This window comes from Rhodnius prolixus, unplaced genomic scaffold (genome assembly GCF_049639745.1).
Source record: "Rhodnius prolixus isolate KJV_2025 unplaced genomic scaffold, Rpr scaffold_1, whole genome shotgun sequence".
In the NCBI taxonomy this organism is placed as follows: Eukaryota; Metazoa; Arthropoda; class Insecta; order Hemiptera; family Reduviidae; genus Rhodnius; species Rhodnius prolixus.
In genome coordinates, this window is record NW_027411581.1 from 16,808,037 (window position 1) to 16,830,715 (window position 22,679).

A 22,679-nucleotide genomic window follows, 5' to 3' on the forward strand; every position below is an offset into this window, starting at 1 on the left:
TAGTCCCTAGGTCGAAAGATTGGTAAAAAATAATAAAGTTATGAGTGAAATTGGCAATATTCTTTCTCCCTATTAGAAGATAACTTTAAAATTCCATTAATGTAGATAGTAGTAGTAGAAATTGGTCTCATTTTATTATCTAAAACAAGTGACAACAATGTAAACTAACAGGAACTCGCACCACCTCTTCCCAATAATGCAAAGTTTCCGAAGCGAAGAAAGCTGAGAAGTTTTGTGTAAATAATAAACTCTATTTTAAAATTAAAATTAATTTATATAAATATTTAACTTTTTAATCAGGCATATTTAATTAAATACAATGTAGCCGTCAAACTTTGAGCGCAGGAAATTTTATGAATTAGACTTTTTCATTTTTAATGAACCGACTTCTATATAATTCAAGCCACTTAGTTGTCGAACGATTTACACCACTGTGTGTGGAGTTATTTAAATTTTTTAATCAAAACTTTTGACTGAATTTATTTACATCCGAAATAATTTCCTTTTAAATAATTTGTTTTTGTGTAATAATCGATAATTAAACAATAATATGTAATAATCAATAGTAATAATTAATTTAATTTAGATAAGGTAAATTTCTAATTTAGTAAGCGATTTAAGCTTAACGATCACTTACATAATTGATAATTAGAAATTGAAAATCAGGAATGACGCTTATATCTCACTTCATTAAAAAAAGAAAGAAAAGAAACTGCTAAATGTTAGAGAAAGATGTTGTTCCACTTTTTAAAGGACATAATGGAACGTTACTAAGAGGTTTGCAGAGAATTACTTTGTGTATTTTCCAAAAGAGTTAACAAAAATAACTTAAATAACACTACAAAGAGAAGTCCTAGGTGGTAGATCTAGTTGAGAGTGGCAGTAGTTGTTTGGAAGAAGATTAGTGCAACTCGTTTAACAAAAATATAACCGTTTGAATACAATAATGTTAGTCTCACCAGCCGTTTAAATAGTCGTAAAGTTCAATGAGGCTCTAAAATGAAAGGCGGGGACCGCAAAGCTAATATATTTTGTACATAGTATGGGTTCGATTTTATTGGTTATTATTAGCTATTTATCGTGAAGAATGGACTTAATTTGCTAGTTGAACTTAAAACCTGCTTCAAAAAGTAGGCATACAATTAAATTTAAAAAAGAATTTGAAATTTTAGATAGCATTATTAAGGCTGATGAATAATAATAATAAGTAGACTACTTCCTGAGAACTAATGTTTAAGACAAACTTCAAGGTTGAAGGAAAATTATTAAGTATTTATATTTGTAATAATTGGGAAATACTAACAGAGCTTTAACTAAGTTTACGTTTTGTTTTTCTAATTAAGTTCTCCAGAATAAGTCAAGGAAAAGTACCAACTCTAAACTTTGCCAAAGTCTACACAACCTTAACCTGATTCTGACAGGCAACCATAGTTACTGACGGCACTGGATAGAGAGACGGTGTCAAGAATGACCAATAGGTACATTCACTGCTCAAAGGGAAAAGTTAAATTTAAACATCAAAGTTAGAAAGTATAGCTGGATATTATATATGTAACATTAAAATAGAAAAATTGTAAAGTAATGATAATTAAGTCATGAATTTTGTTTTCGAGCTTATGGAATTTGTCCTATCCTAGGGAGGTACTCCTACAAGGAGGACAAAAACATTTATTAAACCCTTATCTCGCTTAAAAGTAAATAGTGGCGCTACTGTCCTAATGTAGCATACCCTCACCATCATTTAATTGTAAGGTTTTTTTTGTACCTCCTGTGCGTCATTCTCGAAAATGGTTACTACTCAGGTAAATTTGGCTTGTTTCGCAGCTGACCACCTTGAAAGGTGGCCTTTCTCCGCAAGTCGTGGTCAAGGGGTTATCATGGTAGTAATGGATTTGTCTAGAAAGATGTCCCGAGGGAGTTTGAGAAATGTAACTTAACGATGGATTTTTAAGAACAGCGCACCAAATCAGAATTGAAGGAAATATTATATCGTACATATAAAATTAAGATACATATCATTTAGGGATGTTATTAATAGCCTTCTGTTTGATAGTTATAATTCTTCTTATTTATAAATATACATATACAAAGATAAAGATATATAAATAATAATAATAATAATAGATGCTTCAAACAAAGTGTTGCAAAAGATTGAGAAAAGAAATTGAGATGGCTTGGCCAACTTCATAAGGAAGATAAGTCAAAGAATGCTATATTGGGAGTACGTGGAGAGAGAGGAAGAGGTATTCCTAAGAGCAGATAGAATACAGAGATTTGAGAGCATCGACGGAAATGAACTTAGAGAAACTATTCAGCAGATAGAATGTGATGATTTAAAGAGTTTTTTGGTTAAAGAAAACCACAACATTAAGGAAAATCCGTTAAAAAGTTTCATGCTAAAAAGTGTGAAAAAGTCTGAATATTTAGAAGTGTTATTTAATAAATAGCCTCTTTAATAATTATAATACTTGTCATGAATTTGTAAACATACTGCTGCTCCTAATACTGTATTCTTGTATTCTATTTTACAAGAGAACTTGCAAGAGAATATTTCATTAAATTAATTTGCTATTCAGATGAAACCAACGACCAAACATAAAGATTTCACGATGGGACGATAATTTTCGTTAGTCATGCTGGGTTAATCCAGATCATATTTAAGTTGGGGTGTTCTTAAAATAACTGGAATCCTACAAAGGTTAGAATTAGGAAGTGAAAAGAGATACAATATTTTCACGGTTGCGCTTATACTTTTGCATTTTAGAATTAAGGTTTATATGAAGTATGTTTCATTTTAGTAAGAAACGGTCTTTATGGATTGATCCAAGTAATTTTAATAAAAAACAAATTTAGAATTTAAATCTTCGAGTAAACAATAAACTTATTTACATAAAACAAATCCACGCTTTAAATGCAAATATTCCTTAACACTATTTGCTCTGCAGTTTCTGTATTGCCGAGTCAATTCTGCTCTTCCAGAAATAAATTGGTTCTTTTGTTCAATCTTCTCAATGGCGTTGTAACATGTAACTGCCGCACATTCCAGATATTACAATTTCAACAATAAAATCTAAATGATCTGAGAATCACCAATCAGGTTTCAGTATCTATGGACAAAGTTTTTTTTTTATGGTAACATACAAAAACATTACTTTTTTTCTAACTAAAGGAATTCCATGATTTTACACAATTTATATGTATTGCAATATTATTAGATTAATCTTTGTTACAATTATGAGCCACATACTAAGTAATTTTTCAGCATTTCTGAAAAAATAAACATTATACAGTTGTTTAAACCACATGTACTCTGAGAAATCAAAAGGGAAGTTGTCCATAATAGCGTAATGCTTTGAGATGATTTCAGACATTTTACAGCGGCAATTTTAGTTTAGAAAAAAAAGGGTCAGGTATCATTTGACTATAAACTCAATGTCAAGTATACTGTAATTACAAAACGGTGCTAAGTTACCATTAGCTTCAACTCCGTACTGTGGATGGTAGGATAATTCTACAAGATCTAACATATGTTTAGAGGAGAGAGTTCTCTAGAATATCCTTGATAGCCTCCTGATACCTTCAATATCAAAATCCCTCCCGCCATTCAAACAAAAAACCTAAATCAGTTTACATTTATTCTCAAGTGGCCCTAGCTCTGCAGTGACCCTTTAGTTGCACTGTCACTGCACTGTTGCCTAGATGAGGGTCATCATCAGTGTTCCCTCTAAGCTGTGCGCGTGTGCGCGCGCACATAAATTTTAAACATAGCGCACATGAAAAATATTCGCGCGCACAAATTTTTTTGTAAATTTATGCAGAATAGTTAAAACCAAAAGAAAGGAGAGAGAAGTTATAAAATAAATGCCATTAATAAAAATGTAATCCTTAATTCTAAAATTGTTTAATAATAAGTAATTGTGAATGGTTTTTCTTGTTTGTTTGTTTTGACAAATGTTTTAATTAAAAAAATTAGAAGCAGACAACGTTTTTACATTGTGAGTATTTAAATTTTCTTATTTTCCATTTGAATGGAAAAGGGAAGCCACAGCAATCAGCTAAATTCTGTCTTCACGAACTATTGAATTGACTATTGAGTCAATGCGTATAAGTAGCAAGTAGGTACAAAATTTGGCTGAATATTAATACTATCCTTGTATTGCCTTTTTTTTATTATATGCGCTTTTTTAAATTGCCGCACAAAATTTGTTTATTTTAGAAAAAACTGCACACACCTAAAAAAGTGCGCACACAGGTCACAAAAAATTAGAGGGAACACTGATCATCATCCAAATAGAATGTTTATTTATGTGATATAATATTTTTGAATGTAGTAGGACATTTTAAGAGCAAACAAACAAAGGGTTACAATTCTAATTATCTTTGACTTTTTACTCCCTAAGTTGGGGAAGACACAATAAGCCTCTTGCGGCTGCGTTGCCGTTGGACATGGGTCCCGCCCCGCTTTTAAAATCTAAAAATCTAAATCTACTCCCTAAGTTTATAGATTGACATAATGCGTCTCGTTAAAAATTAGGAGCAGGTGAAGTCGTTCAAAATACAAGTATAGGATGAGGCTGCAAAAGGTGAAAGGTTAAAGAACTACACGTACATGAAAACCTAATTTTCAAAAGCATAAAAAGTTTTTAGGAAAATATCGATCCTCAAATAACTTGATATACATATACACACTCAAATTACTAAACTTTGAAATAGCAAGTCCCATGAATCTTTAATAGAAACGTAATAGCTTCACAAAACTTTTCCTTTCGAATTCTAGCAGTCAGCTTTAGATTTTGAAGATTAGTTTAAGGGACGTCTTTGTGAATAGATATCCTTGAGATGCGATGTGATAAAGTAATGTGCGATCAGATCTTGTCAAGTGCAAAAAGATAACCAATTATAATAGGAAAGTTTCATTGACAGAACCAATTTGGCGCCTGCCTTGAATAATAAATAGACATTTGAAAAGCAACAAAAAAACCACATTCATATCCTTCAAAATTTATCCCAAATATGAGTACAGTTTACTTGAAATTTTGAAGTGAAGATTAACAATTAAATATTATCAGAAAATAGGGACCTAAAGCATATAAATGAAAATCCAAGAGAAAGAAAATCAAAAGATAAAAAATGTATTAGATATAAATATATTAGAAAATATAGTTAAATTGCCTTAGAACGTCAGCAATATGGTCTAGGATTATTTAGAATTTTGTAAATTAAAAGAAATAAGGAAAGAATGAATAAATAATGACCTTGAATTGCATTGTAAAAATGCTTTTTTTTTTATTATATCTATTATAATACATTTTTTCTGCTCTTACAATCTGTGAAAACAAACTGACAGAAATTTTGGCAGAGGGCAACATATAATATATTATATTGACCGAATCCAATCTCACGGCCATCACATGCCGTTCAGTGCGCTTCCAAAAACGGGAATCCTAATCTGAGAATTCGATTCTTGCGCTGCAGCATTATTCTAGAACTACAAGCCGTTAGCATGTAAAAGTAAAGTAAAACAATGCCTATTTTTTGAGGCGGGCTTTACGACCAACTACTAATTAGGGGTCGGTTAGCAGACATACTTTACGGACATGTTCTCATATGCCGTCAGCATGTATTCAGATAAACATGTACCTAAGGTATGAAGAATGGTACTTGACGAATAAGGAAGAATATCTTAATACCTTACATTATAAGCTCGGAATTAACAGAAGAAGAGGTGTTTGATTAGACCTACGTGATTTGATTTTTAAAATAGAGAGGGTGAAATAGAAAAGGCATAATTTGTATGCGAAGCAGAACCACTAAAATTTCTATAAGGGTGATGATGAATAAGGGTGAAGAGGTGGTGGAGAGAGACTTCCTAAACTGATTAGGATTAAAATTGGTTCAGGAAACGCAAAAAATGATAAATTAAACAAAAATATTACCATGAAATGTCCCCTTCAGTTTTATATCAAAAAATATGAAGAAAAGGTTTCTCTTAGTGCTGAACATTAAAGCAATATTTTCGCTTGATTGGCAACAGAATTGCTATTTTCAATCTAACACCATAATGAAAAGCAATCGGGAATTTTGTAATAGATAAAAAGCTAATAAATTTATGCATTGCAAAATGTCCATTTCTAACCCAGATTTCATTAAGACAGTCTTTTAGCAGACAAAAAACGAAGAGGGAAAAACCATGGCAGCATATTGTCTAGGTTTAAATCTCCCACAGACAACCCTATTTCCTGAATCAATTTACTTTACTCCCGGTCTTATTTTCTCAGCGACCTCTTGTACTTCGCAGAGTCAACCTCAACCACCAACCTCAAGACCGGTCCTTAACATCGAGAAAGGATGGCATGTAATCTACTCTAATAGGTTATTTCTTTATAAGGGTGACAAAGTAAGAGTATTACCTTCCTTCTTCGTTCGGCCCACCTAAAGCACTTCTTACTCTAATACTCTATTATTAAACAGACACGGTTTTCTTTTCAGTCTCATATTTTCTTACAGTATCTGTATAACCTTTAGTTAGGTAAACAAACTTGCATTTTTATGTCTATCTGCTTTCCTTTACTGGAGTTATTCTCCTTAATTCTGGGAGAGAACTCAATATGTTAATACAAAATAATGTCTCTCATACGCTTATGAGTATTTGTTGATCTAGATCGAATTGAATAGAATAGTTTCTTTATCTAGATCGAATTGTAAAAGCGAAATGCGATAATATTCTAGCACTCTACTGAACAGTTAACCTAATCTACAAAATTGATAAAAACATGTTACAAACTATGGCATTTCTCCTTCCTAAAATGACTTACTCGTACATTCTACATTAAAATTTTAGGGAGAAAGCAATCGTGTTAACTACACACATTGTACAGTTCTTCATTATCTTCTAAATTCTGTAAATACGTATCAGTTTATTAACAGGGTTTTATGAAGTAAGAAAACATTAAAGATATTTTTAAGGAAAATACTGTAACTACTGTCTTATATAATTTAAAATGAGAGGAATTGGTTAATTTAAGGTTATTGGAAAAAATTCTGGCCTCCATCTTCAAGCAAATTTACGAAGTACATATCTTTCACAACCTCAAACTAGAAATGAGAAATGGTGTTCGTTTTAATCTACTTCGACTTGGATCTCTGGGGAGCGGTAGAGTGATGAAATTAGTTGATACTTGTTGAAAAGAAGATCTATCTCAAATATGCCTGGCTAAACTTTCTCCATAGAAAGAAATGTTTCCGAAAGATTGACAATGTTAATATTGGTAATTTTTTATTATAAGGGACGACTGGTTTTGTGTTTTGTTTACACAAATTGTAAGTTTTTTGAATTTATAACAGATTCCAGCATTTTTCTTTTGTAATGTTTCAGCGGGAAGTCAAAATTTATTGAATACTGTTTTTACGTCTTTCTGGAATAAACTATTATCTTTGTGACTTACTTCACAGCTGAATATTACAAAGTTCTCCAATTTGAAGACCAAATATCCTGGATATTAATTCAACATCGAGACGTATTTCTTAAATTGACGCAAAATTTGCTTTTATTTTGCAACAAATTTAATATTAGAAAAACCAAGGAAGAGAATAAAAAAGTCACTAAAAAAAATTAGAGATAAAGTCTTAGTACTTAAAACCACGAAAAGTTTAGGATGAATGTGTTTTGCTTTTAAGCATTAAAAACAAATCTCAATTCTGGACTAATTCCTTACTCATCAATAAAACGTAAATTCTTTTTCTTTCTTATATTATTTGATTACGATTGTTTTTTAATGCTAAAATAGCGAAAAAAGTAACGACAAAGAAGTTGGTTGGAAAGAAGAGAACGGATTATGAATGAGAAAGAATCTAAACTGGGTGGAGATAAGTTGAGATTTATTATATAATGTTAGAATGAAATATTAAGATAAATGTCGGAAGGTAAAAGATGTAAAAAAATGTGTGGAATGATGTTAAATATAAGATGTGGTAAGAAGAAGTGAAGTGTCAGTCAGAAATGAATAATATTTGTTCCACTCTAATGCGCTACTTTGACTTCCTAAATCATCCTACTAATTTGGAAGATTATAAAAGTCAACTCCAATACAGTATATTTAAATTTGATGATGTAAATTAATTGCAATCAAAATATATATTTCGTAAACTATTTCATTACATCATTTTTATCAAAACCTTACCTAACGCCAAAAAGTTGTACCCTTAAGATTTGTCTTTAAAAATCAGCATTGATATAAATAGCAAATAACACCAAATGATGTAATATTAAGAAATAGTATTTTTATTTATTATTATTCTTTTCTAATTTTAGGCGCGCCATCCACTTTAGTAATTGGTGCTTGCAGCCTGTTTCAGAATAGCTCAAAGTCAACTTGGCAGTAATCAGGAATCAATTCTGCTAAATAAGCAAAGCTTTTCCGCCCTTAAATTAGAAATTATAGGTACTGGTGTTGATGTAGGAGCAGAACCTGCTCCTTTGCTCAGCAATTACTGCATATGCATATAAGAATAGCAATAATTATATTAATAATGGTAATAATAATTTCAGGCGGAATTAATCCGTTAATTCTCATAGTTGGTAACTCCTGGCCAATTTGCCAGCACTCTGGTAGGAGCGGCCATACTGTTAAAACCTGTTGGTTCTCTCCGAAGCACGTTTAGCATTACTGCTCTCAGCGGTGACTTACCATAATCAAGGCATTCTCAGACGGATGCAATACTCGTAGTTAACAACCAAGTTAACAAAAGACTAATAATAGTAGTAATTTACTAACAGGCATCGCGCTTTCTAATTATTCCAGCTATTGCAGCAACAAAAATCAAATACAATATCAGAGAAATAGAAGACAGGGAAAGATCAAACGAGATTTTTAGTTCAGCTCAAAAGCTCTTTCCGTTTGAAAACTAAGTTCATAATATTTGATCTCAACAAAAAGGGTAATTATTATTAAGTTTATTACGGAGAAATAAAAGTGAACGAGCAAACATTTTTAATTTATTATGGCCAGAGTCAATTTGAAAGGAATACCATTACTTCTACACCAGCAGACACAATGAGAGTTAGGAGATGAACAATTCGCTACAGAGTAGTTTTATGGCCACATCTCGTTGCATTTCAGTACATTAAGTGCAGTATCATTAACCCAATATAAGTAAACTGGAAAATTAGATCTTGAAATTAACTAACTACGATTTTTTTTATACCTTACATAACCTTTTTGTTTATAAACATATATTTTTATCTTTTTGAATTTAGAGACTTATTTAGAGAAATTTGTACTCTACAAATGTTTAAATGAAACTGTGTATGTTCACAATTTTAAATTTACATAAGCATTATTTTCATGACTTTCTATGTAGAATTTGATTTGGTAGGTAAGGTGTAGCAATCACTCTAAATAGGTTTTTACACATTTCTTTTTTGGCGCATCAACTGCTAAGGTCATTAGGCGTTTATTCAGATTCCTTAGGCACCAAGTTATGTTACTCTCTCAGGAAAAGAGGAAAAAGTTGTCAGAGTTGGGTGTTTTTCAACGGTACAGTTTTTGACGATCAACTCTTATACAGTTTAAATTCGGGGCTCATTTCTATTCTATGTCATTCGATTTGTCATTCTGTTATACGGTATTTTTATGAAAATACACTTATCGCATTAAATGCACTCGAACAAAAATTTTAACCTACTTTTGCATCAATAAACAAGTTACAATCATTCTAGTTAAAATGAAATGTATTAAAACATTTCATATGTACATACGTATATAAACTTACCTAGAGCTACTGAGGTCGAATATTCAATATTCTTAACATCCTACAAGCCTAAATCAACAAGCAAGATAAATCTTACAAGTTCTAATAGCGATTGGTGAGCTCAAAGAGAAAAGATAAAATAAGGAGTGTTAAAAGAAAACTGTGTTAAAAATGTCTGTAACACAGCTAACTCTTAAAATCGTTCAATAAGAAAATTTCTATAAATGGAGTAATGGAAGATTACAAAAAATGGTAAAAGAAAAAAGTAAACCTAATTCCCTTTAAACATTTTTTATGCATCTTGAAGTTGATATTGAGTGAAGTTAAATTAAACGATGTAAATATTTAATCTGCTATTACTGTAAATTACTGAGAAGGAAAAAAATTGGAAGTACCTAGGAGCTCTCTGGACGTTCCTATAAATTCTTTTTAAAGAAGAATTTTTGCGTTACCAGTCCTTTCTACAATCTGTTTAAACTCTTGCTAAACATAATTAAAAAGAAAAATACTTTTATAAACTTTGATAAAAAACTAATCGCAGTTTTTTTTTGGCTAGAATATTGTTAAGTAAATAATAATTTTAAACCAGCGAGTAAATATAACTTTTTTTTAATATATTTATTTGAGTTGATGGCAAAAAACTTGTGATGCCACCCATGGGAGTCAGTTAAAGGTCAAAATCACTTTCTGAAATGGCACTTTATTGAAGGAATTTTTCACTTTTATTAGTTTTTTTTTCAAACGTCGTTGCTCGATTTTCTTTACAGTCCTTTAACCTATTGAATTAAAGTAGTCCACAACTTTTATTTGGGACATTATTTCATATGCATTTTATTGAAGACACTTCAATCTAAAAAGGACTCTTTCCACCAAAGTATTTTGTTTATTCATTTGTTTGGCATATTGGGTATGTGAGTCTAACACTAGTCGTGGATTAAATGAATCTTAAATTAATTTATTGAGGAAACTTCTTAAAAGGAAATAGCAGTTTACTAAAGAAAGTTGTTTCCTTTTTATTTTTGTGAGATTTTGCAAAAAGCAGCTCCGTTGATTCTGTACGGTGTACTATAACTTATCTTAGTCATTTTTTAATTGGAGTTTTAAGGAACTTCCCTCCAGTCTAAAAGATAGTATCAGTGAAAAGTATGGTTTTACAGATTGTAGAATAAATAGATATTAAGCTAAGGCTACCAGATTTTTTACCTGAAATCCGGAGACACCTGGCAGCTTCATGTATACAGATGATTGTATTGTTACTGTCGTCGTCCACTGATAAGAGTTTAGTTTCTCAAAGTAAATTCAATACTACTATTATTATACTCTATAAATATAATTAATAATACTTGATAAAACTCAATATTCTTGTTCTGACACAATTAAAGTCACAAGTATTTCTGTTATGAATGTATTTTTTGCAATATGCCATCTCATTAACTAAGTTTAGTAGCAAATTCTTGATAAGTCATAAGAAAGTTTGTAATGATAGTTTACAGGGACATTTCGGGGACACTTTTTAATCTGTCACAGAAGTACGAACTCGGGGACTGTCCCCGGGAAACGGGGACGTCTGGTAATCTGATATTAAGCGAGAATATGTTTCTGAAATTTGGAGTTTGGAAAAAATATATTAAGGTTGCTGAGAACTGTAAGAGAGAGTTCATGCAAGATATTTCTTTTTTGTTTCAAGCTAAGGCGCATCGACTAAGATTATCATCTCCCGGAGTCTTTATCACTTTATCACCTCATAGCGTACTCTCGTATAAGTTAGCACTATTTATTTCGGGATGTGAGCTGAAGAAACTCCTAAGATAAGCGAATTCACGAAGGAGTCCCATGTAACCTCTTTGTCAAACCTCTCCTTAGTAAAACTCTGTAGTAGATAAATTGATTTTCTCAATATTGTAGAGAAGCAGCTAAAATTAACTTTATTTAAATGAGGTTAAAGAATAAAAAATTCCTACTCATTATTTTGACAAAACTTCTTTTTTAAAGATTCGATATGAGAAAATCAGGATTTTTATTTAAACATTCAGTTTAAGTGAAAGATATTGGTCACTGTAATACAGTATTTTGTTCATCAGATTACTGCACTCTTCCAGAAAAGAGCCAATAACAAACAGAAAACTAGCTGAAAATAATATTCATTCAAATTCAGAGTATTCTCTTTTTTTGCTGCTTTGGTTTGTGAAGAACTTGTTTTACGCTGTTTCAGTTACTCAAACGTAAATCATAAAAAAAGTTATACACTTGAAATACGCATTGAAGAGACGATAGCAAATGACTGATAACGTGATTATTTAAAAAAAAAGGAATAGGTTAGCGACGGGACTATCGCAACGTTCAATGAGCTAAAGAATGATAAATTATTTAAGTAACCACCTTCTACCAGTTACTCGGATGCCGAGTTTCTAGAAATAATATATAGACGAAATGCAAGCGAATAAATTCGCTCAATTAAAGTAATTTTGGTCTCAAAATATTTTTAATTATTTACTGGTGGTATAAAAATTGTGCAGAAATGGAGCCTGTGTTAATTGCAGAAAGCATTTATTGATTAATAATTACGCTGATTGCACCAAGTTAAGTTATTTGATTGCTCAGTTAGTCCATGTTTATCACTGAAAATGATCATTTGTGAATGTACGCGTCTTTACACATCATAAATTTTTGAATTATATATGAAATTATAGATAATGATCAACGCAAATTTGGCTTTAATTTGAACAGTCATTACTGTCATAACTTGATAGATTAGAGAAAATTACATCAATGCAAATTTATATTAGATGTTTATTTAATCAAGTAGAATTGCTTGGTAATATGGAGAAACAAAGTTCCCTCGTCCGCTTATTCCAGTCCGGGTTACCTCGAGGTTGTCCTTTTAGATATATTCTCTGAATCGTTACTTACTTGTTTTTTATCAATTTTGTAAAGATCGGAAAAAGTACTATTAAGAGACTACAACTAAGTGCGATGAAGATGATATTCAGAATCTAATTACTCAATTTTGTATCTGCTTATAAATTATCTACTCTTAATGTGTTTCTTCTAATTAGAATTTACATGCAGGTTTCAATCATTTTTAAATTTATTATCCAATCAAATTTATTTACCTGTAGGAAAAGTTTATTTATTTTTTTTATTAGTATTTTATATATTTTTTTATGTTTAAGAAAAAGGAAAAAATAGCCAATTGCAATAAACCAATGATTTCAAGACAAAGGGTTTGTTTGATACTAACAAGATTTAGTAAAGAACCAGATTCCAATGAAAGTAAAGGCGTGCCTGCAATTGATCGATAGGAATTGATCAAGATTTCTAAAATCCGATTGATCCCGAGCAGAAAGGCTTGCATTTTATCAGGCTGTAAGTCGAAGTACAGAAAATACAGGATAAGGTGAAGTAAATTCATAGGTTTTATAACAAATCTTTAGAAGGCTGAGTTTTTATAAAGTGGCTACATTATGCAGCCAACGCTTTCTTATATATTTAAAAAAAGAACTCAACATGGCGCAAAATTTTAATAAAGTGGCAAGAGTTTGTCTTTTTTCAGTTCTCAGAGCCCACTGCGACCCTTTTTATTGACTTCAAATGTAAATGGGAAAAAAGTTTTTAAAAAATTTAGTTATCATTCCCACGTTAATTTTTTGTGCTACACAAGGGCCTTAATTTCAGCCAGAGTAAATTAAAAGCATTTCATTAAATATTCTTTGATGAGAGAAATCAGTTAATTGGGGGCGTTATCACCACTACACACGTACAGAGTCAAAATTATACGGTTTGTACAAATGAAATTTGAAAGCAAATATAATTCATAAATGAATACAAAAAAAAAAGACTAAAATAGAAAGGGAATAAAAATTAAATAAATAAAGGGAATATTTGAAGTATTTGATGGCATTACTATGGCAATGCTGAGCGCCTGAAACAAATAGGTTTGAATGAATGTTCAAATTATACACATCTACATCAGGTTAATATGACATTCTGGGGCATTAAGCATATAAATGAAAGGGATTAACAGAATGGCTGTTCACTGGGTTTGTAGATATCCCAGGTTGGATTCCATTTTGTTAGCTCTCAGTAAAATGTTAAAAAAGAGAGAAATCTCTTCCTAAGAGAGAACATATTTCTTTGAAACAAGAGTACTCGGGAGGCGAGAGGCAAAATTAAATACTCGGAGGCCCCAGGTTCCAAATAAAAGAAGACGTTAAATTTTTTTAACAGCCAATTCCTGTTAATTGAACAGTGACAAAGTTAAACTTGACACTATAAAGGTTATATGATGCAATCACAATGAAACATCATTATTTTAACAATGAATTACGATTTACAAATTGGAGTGAAGCGATTAGTTTGATTAGTAAACGATTAGTCTGCTGGGCGAATACACTTTTCATTATCAAACATTACTACTTTTAAATGAATCAATATATTTCGACAACTAAGAGGGTTATTGCGTCGAAAAGAACAAGACCTTTAAAATATGGCATTAATTGACAAAAGTACAATTAGTCTGTGCTTCTATTTGTGAAATTTGGTGCCTAAAAAAAAAACCTTCCAACCTCAACAGAATTCAGACTTGTCGAATTAAACCTGATTTTAATTAGTTAATAATTCATAATTTGCTTCCAAAGCTATGAAATAGAGTATAAACTGAAAAAGAACTAAAACTAAAGTAAGCACTAAAGAACAAATTATAAGTGTATAACCATTTTCTGGAAATTACCAGAGGAAACGAGATTTACGTGAATGTCCCGTTAGAGAATATGATGATTGCTACCAAAGATAATCTCACCAATAAGCCACCAATTTACCCTTTCATTACCAACTTTTTACTCGAGATAAGAAGAAATAAGTTTGTTAGCGAACTTCAACTATCGCCAACTTTCCAACAAATTGAGGATATAAAACTCTAATCAAAGTCTATAAAAAGAAGATTATTGGTAAATTAAAGAGGATTTTGTGTAACATAAAACCGTTAGGTATTAGTTCTTTTTAGAAGCGGTGAGAAGATATTTTCAAAGAACAGAAAACAAATGCCCAAAAAATAACAAAAATGTTATGTAATTTCTTGAATGTTGAAGAACTTCGCTAATTGCTAATACATATAATATAAACATAAACATTGTACAGTGATACTGGGTTCGATTCCCGGTCTTAGGCCTTGGATTTTATTTAATGGTTAATAAAAGAAATTTACAGTGAAATATGTTTGCTAGTCGCCTCCGTCCACGACACCTAATTGGTAGTTGGACGTTAAGCCCCGCCTTAAAAAAATAGGCGATTACTTTACTTTACTTTTACATAAACATTGTACGCGTTGAGACAAGAACCGCCAGCTAAACTAGAAAGAGCCAAGAACGTGCAAACAACCCAGATATTTTCGCTCTGGCTCAACTGGGTTTACTAGCAAGAGAATGAAATTCATAGAAGTAAACAGAAATTTAGGCTTTAATTTAGAGAACAAATACTGTTCTGCGGTATTATTAGATGAAGATTCTTAGATTCTTGAAGGTGAGCTACTCTTTTATTTACTTTTGATTATGTTTTCTTCTTAACTGACAGGTTTATTTAGTGAATGTTCAAAAGCTATGCCGCATCCTGTAAAGTTCATCCGATTTGGTTCTCATAATGTACTGGCAGCCTATCAAGTGTGATCGTATCAGGACCACAATCAGTACAAGCAGATCTAGATGCAACTCAGCAATAATACTCAGAAATAATGGTAAACGGAGTACAAAAGCAAAACAGTAAGAAATCTACTAACACTACGTAAACGAACATGGTCAAAAAATCTACTTGAACGAAACATCCCTCCCATGTGACTGTGATTTGCTACTAAGCACCTACTTATACCATCATATCACTTGGAAACTCCCACACTCTTTACTTAAAGTACAGGCCGCAATCAATAGATTTTGACTACTAAGACGGTCATTGGATCGAAACCAACATGACCTCTGTAACATTCACGTTCAATCGCAAAAATATAATTAGTTTTGTGATCGTAGGTTGCAAAATTTGTTACAAAAACCTTCTAACTCTAGCCGAATACTACACAATACTGACATACACTCTGATCTTACTTAATATACTCGTACATTCGTAAGTGACACAATCAAGATATAAAAAATTTCACGAAGCATTATTATACTGCAATACTCGTAAACCTCACAACTTCGTTACAACCACAGTTTTATTTTATAAGGTGGTAGTTATTGAAGCTGTACAAATGAAGCTAATTCAATGAAGAGAATAAAAATTAACGGACTTCGGAGCACTGTTCCCCTTTTGACCAGACTGGAGAACTCTCCATTCCGCTTTCGGGTCCGGAAAACGATCGTTGAACACAATCAAACCGTTCGTTTCTAAGACCAGCCTCTTTTATTTATTTCAAGACTTTTTCTTGGCGAACTGAGTGCAAACCTTTCGAAGCACCATCTTTGTAATTAGTAGATTTAGTTGTATATTTGAAATTATCGACAAAAAAAAAGGTATATTATTTATTTTTACTTTGATATGCATTTATAAATTAGCTGATTTTATAAAAAAATTCTAAGTAAAAATCCTTTGTTTCAAAAGTAAATTCTATTAAATACTTGACAAATTAATTTGGCTTGTTTCATTATAAATGTTAATTAAAAGAAAATATGTAGGCTAGTATCTGTATTCAACTTACAGAATGTTTATTTAATTCAATTGAAAACACTGCCAAGACACTAATGTATTTTCTTCTACAAGTGCTAATATCATGAGGCTACTTTGTTGATGAAATTTTTTATTGCCTAGATAGTGAGATAGTTGATGAAGATCTATGTTCACAGAACGTTATCTGGACGGCCGCGCACTATCCTTGTAACAATAGATGAACGCAGGTTCTTCACAATGTATAACGGAAACGAGAAACGAGGCCCTAGATCAGTGCAGTTTTGAACTGGATTTTTTTCTTTTGTGATATTTTTCTTCTTTTAATTAGGCAGTGGTTTGTTTCATTTTTGATAATTTTCATAAATAAGTGATCAGTAACGCGATAATAAAAAATAGACCATTCTTTATTTTACTGGGGCACGTCAGATTGGTGGAAAACCGGAAATCGAACCTAACACCATCCACTTTTGCAATGGGCAGCCCACGCTTCCTACGGCTCGTAATCCATATTCCTGCAATCCAGTTAAAGTAAATTGAATTTACTTTAATAATAATATGAATGTATTTAAACGTTAGCCAAAACGCATTACGGTCTTATTATGCGCATTTGTGTTACTAAATTAAGCTCTATAAATCTATTATTTAAAATTTAACAATTTACGACTATTTATTAACTTACACTCTTTTCAGTGTTCTAACGTTAATAAAATTAAATAACAATTATGCCAAATTTAAAATTTAGAAAAGTTAACATATTAAAAAAACCTACTCCCTAAAGTAATGACCTTAAAAAAAAGCCTACCAAGTAACAAAATAAAAAGGACTTATCAAAAACTCTATTGTACTATAAATTTATGCATTAATTCTCCATTTCAAATTCACCATCATCGAAACTAATGGGACAGCTGAAAGGCGTACAGTAATTATCGGAAATAGCCATAATTACCCTAAATATCAATGTATAGAAAATTACTGGTATACCCAGCTAAAATGTTTGCATAAAATGGGCTGTAAACATGAAATAATCTAATAAATTTATTGCTGTTTCTGAACTCTAATCTGCATAACATCATCATAATAATTTAATGTCTTAATATTATTTTTAACCAATAAGATTAAATAAATGATAAAGAAACTATCTGAAGAAATTTAAACTTAATTTTATACATTTAAATATAGAATTGTTAAATATACGCAATTTGTAGATTATTTGTTAATTGTATAACCACTGTGCCAATGAGGATATTAGTGATAAAGCTAGGTTCTGAGACATTGTACAGAACTCACAAGAGCAACATATAATCTACATGTTTCATCATCGAGCCTAAATTCTTGTCATAAATAAGAATTTTAGCTCAGTGCAATGTGCACAGATTTATAGCAGATATTAACCTCATGAAGTAGATAATGGATAACTTAAATCTGTTTTTTTTCGAATATTTATTTATATTTGTGAATTTATGAGCAGATACAAATTACACTGAGTTTGCAGAATTACAGGAAAAAATACTATGCTCAAAAGAAATATGTTGTTCAATTGGAATAAGTTTTCACTTGACAGTATTCAGTATTTATTCCTTATCAAACGCTTGGTTTAATGGGACCATCCGAGAACACAATGAATAAATGAAAATTAGGATTTCTTTTGTTTATTGAGGGTGTTTTATGATTAAGAAAAGTCTCTAACATCGGTAAGAAGTTTGTTAGAGCAATGCTAATACATTCAGTAGGGCGAAGTATTTCAGCTGTAATAGAGGTCACTCTATAACTTCATTGCAATATCAGAGATTGTAAACTTCTTTAATTTTATAAATCAGGCGATATTTCCTGTTGGATGTTAGGCAAAGAAAATTGCCCAGACTTTTTGTAAAAAAATAAATATAAATTAAATAAATTTTATAAACATACTAAAATGGACTCAATCAAAGATATTTACAAATGAATATAATATAAATTATTGGGCCAAAGACACAACCTAACATCAAAGATATGTATTAAATTTTTTATTGTTTGCAGCTTGAAGTTGGGATTAATTTACATATAAGAATCCCTTAGAGAACAAAGAAATCACAGGTAAAAAATCTATCAAGGACTATATATTGAAGTCTTCAGATGTGAGACTCCGAATAGAAAACCAAATTGAACCTAGAAGATCATAATAAAGAAAGAGGTATTTCTCTACAAGTGGGAATCAGTGAATTCTGCAGACTGTAAATAATGCCGCTCGCTGACGAGTTTCCTCTAGAAATAAGTGAAGAGAGAAAGCAGAAATATGGAACGTGCACGATATGCAGTCAAATGATAGCCCACGTCTCAGTATGCATGAATCTTTATGTTCCACTGGCAGATATAAAAATGTGGGTATATAAAAATACATGAAATTGTTTTTCCACGAATGCATTTGAAATTGAAAGAGGAACATAACATTGATAATTGTTAAAGTTATAAAAATAGCTTCTTTCTCGTTATCAATGTTAAATAGAGCAATGAAACAAGAAAAAAATTAGGGATACTGAAAAACTCTTTACCAAAAATTAAAATCGGAAACTTTCTGAACTGTCGGTTCTGTTCGAAATATTCGTAGAGCAGACAGTACTACGATTAAACTCAGTAGTTAAATCTATATTAAAATAAGATTCCGCTTTTTTCGAATTTTAAGAGTAACTAACCATTTCTTTTTTGAAAATTAAGCTATAATTTGTTGGAATATTTACCTACTCAATCATAATGAATATTATTGCCAGCCTCCAATCAGTGTACTTGTTGCAGTGTGACTTCAATGTTCTTACTGTTCATTGCTTCAAAGCGAAGTGATCAGTAAAACAATTATTTCATTTTCTTGGGTCTTCATTTTCAGCACTTGAAAGTGTGGAATGAAATTTTTAGATTTGAAATTAATTCTTCTCTTTTAAGAATCTTTATTTTATACAAAGTTGTAAAACTTCTTGTAACATATAATAAGCATAAAACATGCAATGTTATTACAATGATGTATTATTATTTATTTTCAGGAACACTGCTAGTTAAAATAATATTTAAGAGTATGGTATTTGGGTATTTGATCAATTGAACTGACGACAATTTTGTAAAAGAACAACATGGAACCGAGGTAAATTTTTCATTATTTTAATAACAGGTAATATAATGTATATCCATAAATGATGGTTATCTCACGCAATTATCCCAACCAAATAGAAGCACGACCTATTTCATTCATTAATTCTTACTTTTATTTTATTTTCTTTAATTTACTGTTCTTTTTTTTTTTAAATATTTTTCTTTCACTATAAAAAAATTATCTCAGATCAAAGCCTCTCTTTTACCGTTAACAAATTTTAGGATTTTATGTTTTAAGATTTAAGTGACTATCTTTAAAATTTCATTGCTCCTCTAGTTTAATAGTTGTTTTAGTACTTTATTTGTAGAAAAAAAAAAATTAAAATTGTTTTTATTTTTTAGGAAAATTTTAAAGCTACTCAATATCTAGGAATAAAGGTTCTGCAAACAACTGACATAAAATTTAAATATTCGTGAAGTTATTTCTTCTATCAAATTTTGAATGAATGTCAATGTTTAAAATATAAATTAAATGTATACATAGAGTGTACTGGAAAACAGAATATAGAAGTAGAACTACTGGAGAATAAAGTTTTCTAGCTGCTATAAATCCAGAAGCGCTACTTCCATTAGAGGGAATAAAAACTACTATAAACCAGAGCATGTACTTTGTGAAAAATGGAACTTTAGTCCCATGACTACGCTCGCACATACACAACAGAACAAAACACTCATTTACGCCTTATTTTTGGTGTTACACATTCGTACACATTTTGTACATCGCATACGGTTTAAAGAATGCTAAAATTTAAAACTCTTCTTTCAATCAAACAAATATAATGGACACAATCAAGGGAAAAGTGTGAACTCCAAGAGAATCTCCTAGCAAATACGAAGATAAGAATGCAGAAGCTACTAATGAAAGATAAAATGTTTGAAAAGGAAGAGCTGGTTTTTCCTCAAGAAATATTGGTTGTTGATTGCATTTAGAAGCTAAACGTAAGCAGAAATGTTATTTTGTGGTTTGATTTGTCTGTTTTTATTTTGCAGCCCTCAATACCAATATTGTAAATCTGTAAAGGAGATCAAAAGAGTAAAGAACGATGGACAGATGCTGCAATCACGTGATGTCCGAAATCATTGTTTTAGACTAAGCTTAGAATCTGTTCATAGTAGAAATTAATGAATGAATCATATCCTAGAAAAATTTAATTGATGTATCTCTTTAAAATCACTAATTATCAAAAAATAAGAACCAAAAAAGTAATCTTGAATGCAGCCAAAATTTCTGCTTGCGATAAAAATTTCCTTAACTTAATATTTAGCGTCCTAATTCAGGAAGCCCACTTGGGTTATCTCAGCTCTTAGAAATAAACATTGCTCAATGGGCTGGAAAAGATCGGTTCGACTGTACTAAGCCAGCCATTGAGATTCTCAAGTATCTACATCCATAGAAAGTAAGATCAGATGATCTCTACCATTCCAATTCAGCAAGCTCACGTGAAAAACTTTTTATATGGGAAATCCTGAATATGGATGACCTCCTAAATGTCAAATCATAAAATAGGAAGATCACTAATATCTTTGCATAAAGAAAACTTATTAATATATTATAATTAAGGTAGCTAGGTAAAAGGTATACTTTCAATCTTTGTGTAGTGCACGTTGTTTTTCATTTTTAATTTTTCTGTTCTCTGCTAAACTAATCAACTTGACGTTGAAAACTTTGAATATATAAGAATCCACCCTATAATTTAAACTTCATTGTTGGCTGAAGAACCGAAAGAAAAAAAAATAGAATAATCACACCGCTGAATTATCAGTTCTTAGTGAATTATTATTCTGAAAAAATCTAGTCCAAATTCTCTTATCGCAATTTTACGTACTTAAATTTTTCTTGAATCTTAAAATTTGCCCCAAAATTATTTCACTTCAATATTAAACATATTTACTTGAAAGATACGGTTTTAGGAAAAAATCGCTAAAATATTTCAAAGATCTGTTCAATAAAATAGTCCGCCAGTTTTCTTCAAATTTAGTATTTCGGTTGTGCATTTAATCCTTATAGGTACTAACTAACAAGACCAAATATTAACTAAAATGACGCTTTCCAAAAACTTGTTCGAATTTCACTGGAAAAATAATTTAAATAAAAATTATAAAATTACAATAAATACGTAAACCAAGTGAAGGGAAATCTTAGGAACCGTTTTTGAGAAAATCTTAAAACTGGAAAAATTGATTCAGTGAAGTGGCCTTTTTCCGGTAGACAGAAGTTTTTCCAAACCAGATAACAAAAATTAGAAATTTTTATGATAAATCGATTATAAGTTGTTTGGGCTTCCAAACCCCACGTCAGATAGACACGCATACAAATTTGTGGGGGAAAAACATTAATTAGGGAATTTCAAAAAAGATGTTTCTGGTGAAATAGAATTTTTCACAATTTCGCAATACTTCCCTTCCAGTAGTAAGAGACAGTCGGTTAGTCGTATCCTCATTGTGTAGGTGTTAAAACCGTCCACAATATTGAACTGTGATTTTGTTGAAAAAACCTGGCAATAAGCGATCAAGTAATGAGTTTTTGGAAAGAGGATTTTTAAAAAAATCGTCATTATATGCAGAGTCAAAGCCATGAAATTCATAATATACTCGCAAATATATAAAATGCCATGCAATTTTGTTAATCTGACGTAGAATAACCGAAATATGTTTTTCAGATTCCTCATTGTTACTAAACATCTGTTTGATCTAGAATTATACTTCCTGCACATTTTACCATTTTAAGATTGGCTGCTTCAAACAAAAACGCACGGATAAAACACTCCTGTTTCCAAAATATTTTACACGAACGCAAATTTTCTTCCCAAAGTATTCGCGGTAAACTAAACTCTAAATACTCATAGTGCTCGTTTCTTTTTTAAATAAATATAATAGTCAAATTAATTAATAATTTGTATTATTAATAATTAATACCATTTAATAAATACATATGTGATAATTTAATTTATTAATTAACTGTTTTTAGTATTGCCCATTATTATTTTTCAGTTACCACTTATTTTCTTTTGCTGTACATGAATTAAAATAATTTCAACGAAATTTTCTACCACTATCCCATATCGATCTTGGGTTCGCAGAAGAGTATGTAACGGTGCGCTCTAGTTTACCATAACGTGTAACGCTAATGTACAACATGAATATTATGCGTGTTGCGATTG

General features: G+C 30.9%; 1 protein-coding gene across 1 annotated transcript in view; it reads right to left on the reverse strand.

The window, feature by feature from the left end:
• LOC141455841 (IDLSRF-like peptide) overlaps positions 1-22,679 on the reverse strand; it is a 56,466-nt gene that overhangs the window by 33,068 nt on the left and 719 nt on the right. The gene's annotated exons all lie outside the window — the stretch shown is intronic.